At 41.2% G+C, this 5,674-nt stretch overlaps 1 pseudogene; it reads left to right on the plus strand.

Annotated features, from left to right (window-relative positions):
• The first annotated feature begins 1,262 nt into the window (after nucleotides 1-1,262).
• On the plus strand, nucleotides 1,263-2,105 carry LOC118573626 (annotated as a pseudogene).
• The last annotated feature ends 3,569 nt before the right edge of the window (nucleotides 2,106-5,674 follow it).

Raw genomic sequence — 5,674 nt, forward strand, 5'->3', positions numbered from 1 at the left:
TATAGGCCTCAAGATATGGAGGCTGATCCTGAGTGATCTGAGAAGGTCAATTCCGATTAGAGCATTTTTTTTTTCTTGGCTGTAGTTAGAGAGCTTCAGAAAAAGGAGAAAAAAGGAACTGTCAGAGAGGCGTGAAACATGAGAGCAACTCACAGCCATTATATCTACTTTTGCTGAAGGGTGACATGACATGAAAATTATGAGAAGGAATGCGGGTGGACTCTGGGAGCAAAGATTGGCCTCTGGCTGACAGCCAGGGAGGAAATGAGGACCTCTGTCCTACAAAGGAAAGGAAGTGAATTTGGTGAACAACTGAACAGGCATGAAAACAAATCATCCCCCAAGCCCCAGAAATAAATGCAGCTACCATGTCTTAGACCTTATGACACTCAAAGCATAGAAGTCATCCAGGTCACACTGTCTGCAAATTTATTTTTCACCCATGGAACAGTAAGATAATAAATTGATTTTCTTGAGCTGGCAAAATGAATCAGTAGTTCAGAGCACTAACTGTTCTTACAGAGAACCTGGGTTTGGTCCTCAGCACCCACATGCTGGCTCACAACTCTTTCTAACTCTAGTTCCATGGCATCTATGGCTTCTTCTGGCCTCTACAGGTACTGCATACATGTGGTACACATTTATGCATGCAAGAAAATCACTCATACACATAAAATAAAAATAAATCTGTAAAAATGTTTTGTTTTTTTAAGATCCAAAGTTCATAGTATAGTATTCTGCTAGGGAAGCCACAGAAAACTGACCGAGCATCCTTTACACTCTATTCCAATATCATGCTCCTGGGCAGGTTTTCTGACTATGCCCACTAATCTGGGTTGGAAGGGCTTTGTAGCCATGTAATCATGTGTTGCTGAGACAAGATGATTAGAAGATATTAGAAGACTTGGTCACACTATGCAAAGAAAAAGAAAAGGATTATCTAATCACAAGTTCCCTTTAAAAATGTCATGGAACACTAAGGAAAATGTAATCATAACATATATGATAGCTTTACATTGTGGTATAACTCTATTGTGCAAAGAAGGAATTGTAAGTAGAATAAGTCCTCATCTACTATTAGATGAAACTAAACCCATGTTAGTGAATGAAAAAAATAATTATGTATGTATGTTATTTAGAAACATGGAAACAGGTAAAAAATTAAAAGTTAAACACACCAGCTAACAGGGCTAGTGAACTGGGAGCTTCCACACATGTGCGGTAAGGCCCATCTGCCTGGCCTTCAAGATTTCACCTTGTTTTCACCAGCCAGCATTGCTGGGTTTTTGGCTTGTACCTTGTAGCTACAACGGATCCAAGTTTGAAAAATGCCAACTTTGAGAGATATTACCAGGATACGGAAGTCCATTAGAAATATCCAGAAAATGACCAAGTCTATGAAGATGGTGCCAGCTGTGAAGGACACCCATGCACAGCAGGAAAAGCTAGCTCAGGTGTATGGAACAGGCTCCTTGACTCTACACGAGAAGGCTGATAGTAAGGGGTCTGGGCACCTTCTTATTAGTATGTCCTCAGATCAAGGCCTTTGTGGGACTCTTCATTCCTTGGTGACTATCCTTACAGCAGCAGGAAAAGAAGTTATGCTTGTTAGGATTGGCAAAAAAAAAAAAAAAAAAATCAGGGGCATATTTTAAGGGACTCACTCTGACCAGGTTTTGGTGCCATTCAAAGACTTGGGATGGAAGCCCTTACTTTTGGAAAGAAGTAAATTATTGCTCCTGCATTGTTAAAGTCTAGATATGAGTTTCATGAAAGCTCTATCATGTTCAATCAGATCAAGTCTGCTATCTCCTATAAGACAAAAGAGATGCCCCCTTTATCTCTCAATACCATTACCACTGCTGAAAGCATGAGCATTTATGATGACATTGTTGCTGATGTGCTGCAGAATTACCAGAAACCTAATCTACCTGAAGAAGTCTGCCACCAGTGAGCACAGTGCTAGGATGACAGCTATGGATAACAGCAGCAAGAATACCTCTGATATGCTTAACAAATCGATGTTGACGTTCAACCTCACCCGCACGGCTATCATCGTGAAGGAGTTGATTGAAATCTTCTCTGGGGCTGCTGCTTGGAATTAATGAAAATCAAGTTGCATCCTCACACAAGAAGCAAAGAAGGAAAACTTAGCAAACTGATTTTGACTGACTGCTGTCTTTCTCAGAAGAAATGTGGTCCACTGAGATACAGAGACAGCAAGAGGTTTGTAAATTATCTTACAACAAACAACTTACCATGAGAAAAAAAAATGAAAAGTTAAATGTGGCATGTATGTGGAAAGAGGAAGAACAAAATGTCACAATATTGCAATGCAACCTATATTACTTTTGTAAAAACAAAGACTACTGGCTTGGGGAGATAGCTCAGTAGTGGGTAAAGGCACTTACTGTGCAAGCAAGGGGAGCTGAGATCAAATTCCAGAACTCAGATTAAAAAGCCAGATGTGGTTGCAAGTGTGGCTGTAATTCCAGCACTATGGGAGGTAGAGTGGAGTCAGAAGGATTCCTGGGTCTTGCTGGCTGCCAGCATAGCTCCAGCTTCAGTGAAAGACCCTGTTTCCAGGGAATAAGGTAGAAGGTAATAGAGCAAGAGCCCTGACCTTCTGCTCTAGTTTCCTCACATGGGAGTGTGCAACTGCATGCATACTACAACATACATGTACACATACATGTACACACACACTGACATTTTCCTGCAAATATCATGCTTTCATTTTTCTTTATAAATGAATAGGATTCCGCCATGTTTATGGACATTTTCTTTGTCCATTCATCTGCTGATGGACATTTCAGCTGGATCTACACCTTGGCTATTGTGAATAGTGTGAAACAATAAACATGGATGTGGTGACATTGTGTTCCCCAAAATATTGTGCACCCTAATAAACTTATCTGGGGTCAGAGAACAGAACGGCCACTAGATGTAGAGGCCAGAAAATGGTGGCACACACACCTTTAATCCTAGCATTTCAGAGACAGAAATCTCTCTGGACCTCTGTGAGTTCAACCACACTGGAAACAGCCAGGCATGGTAACAAGATCCTTTAAACCCAGGAAGTGATGGCAGAAAGTAGAAAGGTATTTAAGGCATGAAAACCAGAAACTAGAGCTAATTAAGCTTTTAGGATTTTGAGCAGCACAGTTCAGCTGAGATTCATTTGGACAAGGACTCAGAAGCTTCCAGTCTGAGGAACAGGATCAGCTGAGGAATTGGCAAAGTGAGGAAAACTGTGGCTTGTTCTGCTTCTCTGATCTTCCAGCGTTCACCCCAATACCTGGCTCCTTGGGTTTGTTTTTATTAATAAGACTTTTTGAGATTCATGTTACACATGGATTTGCAAGTATCTCAGTGATAGAATTTAGAGTCCTTTGGGTATATGCCCAGGAGTGGTATAGCTGGGTCCCATGGTAGTCCTGGTTTTAATTTTTTGAGAACACTCCATGCTGATTTCCTTAGTGGCTTAATCAGCTTCACAGTTTTAAGAAAGAAAAGTGTGGAGTGGGCCAATTGTGAGCAAGGAATAATTCTGAACATGGATATACACGATATCAGCACAAATCTTGATTAGGACAGAGTTCAGTTGCATAGGCATGTACTTTGAAGTAGGGAAGCTCTCCTGTATATCTCAGGGAGTAACCAAACCCAGCAGCTGTATTTCATTTATAAATGACTTTCACAAAGGTTGTCTTATCTGAATACTATAAGGCCAAGTTCATCTAGCTAATGTGTCAATAAAGATGGCACAGCCAATGGGATCTAGGACTGACTTGAGGGACCCCAGCTTTGGTACCACTGCACAAAAGTGCTTTTGCTACTAGAAATTTTAGGGTTAAGTATAGGCTGTAACACCCCCAACAGGATAGGCTTAGCTATTGTCTTAGTTTGGGCTTCTATTGCTATGAAAACAAATCATGATAAAAAGCAACTTGGGGAGGAAAGGGTTTATTTTAACTTTCATAACTGTTTCATAAGACAGTCCATCACTGAGGGAAGTCAGGGCAGGAACTCAAGGTAGGAGCCTGGAGGCAGGAATTGAAGCAGAGGCCATAGAGGAGTGCTGCTTACTAGCTTGTTCCTCATAACTTGCTCAACCTGCTTTTTTCTAGTACCCAGGAAAAGCATCCCAAAGGTAGCATCACCCTCAGTTATATTAATCATCATTCAAGAAAATGCACCATAGGCTTGCCCATAGGGTAATCTGGTGAAGGCATTTTCTCAATTGAGGTTCCCTCTTCCAAAATGACTATCTTATGTCAAGTTAACATAAAACTAGCCAGCACAACTACCCATCCTCAACCTGCCAATTAACAGAGACATGTAAGGGGCAGTGTAGTTAGAGTTTTCCTGCCTAGCCCACAGTCAGGACAAATCTCTCTCACTCACCAGTCCCACAGTCGCTCAGATCCAACCAAATAAGCACACAGAGACTTATATTACTTATAAACTGTATGGCCATGGCAGGCTTCTTGTTACCTAGTTCTGCTATCTTAAATTAACCCATTTCTGTTAGTCTATACTTTGCCACATGGCTTGTGGCTTACCAGTGTCTTTACATGTTGCTTTTCATGGTGGTGGTTGGCGGTGTCTCTCCCCAGCCTTTCACCTCCCAGAATTCTCCTCTCTCTTGTCCCGCCTATACATCTCTCTCACCCACCAGTCCCACAGTCACTCAGATCCAATTAAATAAGCACACAGAGACTTATATTACTTATAAACTGTATGGCCATGGCAGGCTTCTTGTTACCTAGTTCTGCTATCTTAAATTAACCCATTTCTATTAATCTATACTTTGCCACTTGGTTCGTGGCTTACCTGTACATTACATCTTGTCATGGCGGTGGCTGGCAGCATCTCTCCCTAGCCTTTCACCTCCCAGAATTCTCCTCTCTCTTGTCCCGCCTATACTTCCTGCCTGGCCACTGGCCAATCAAAACTTTATTTACACAGAGCGATATCCACAGCAGGGCAGTTAGAAATGGCTCATTGAGGAAACTACTTGCCACTCAAGGGTGAGAACCTGAGTTCAGTTAACAAGAACCAAATTAAAGCTGGACACAGCAGTGGATACAACTGTTATCACTACACTCTTACTGTGAGTTGACAGGTAGAGACATTATCATCCCTGGAAGCTCAAGGGATAGCATACCTAATATATATATTAGGTATATATATATAGTGGTGAACAACAAGAGAGGCTGTCTCAAAGAGGAAGGTGAGGACTGGTACCCATTGTTGTCCTCTGACCTCCATACACATGCCATATCACATATATCACATGAATGGTCTCTCTCTCTCTCTCTCTCTCTCTCTCTCTCTCTCTCTCTCTCTCTCATACACACACACTTGAAAAATATTAAAAATGGGCTAGTGCAATGGATCAGAGTTTAAGAGCATGTATTGTTCTTGTGGAGGACCTAGGTTCAGTTTCTAGTGCCTGCATGGTGGTTCACAACCATCTGTAACTCTGATTCCATGGAGGTCAATATCCTTTTTTAACCTCTGAGGATATTAGGCATACATGCAGCACACACACACACATACAACAGGTGAAACACTAGTACATGTTAAATAACAAAGTAAATCAATATAAAATATTTTAAATCTAGACAAGTATTAGTAAAAAGCAGAAACAAGAGATTTACTCATTGTG

The sequence above is a fragment of the Onychomys torridus genome, chromosome X (genome assembly GCF_903995425.1).
Source record: "Onychomys torridus chromosome X, mOncTor1.1, whole genome shotgun sequence".
Lineage (NCBI taxonomy): Eukaryota > Metazoa > Chordata > Mammalia > Rodentia > Cricetidae > Onychomys > Onychomys torridus.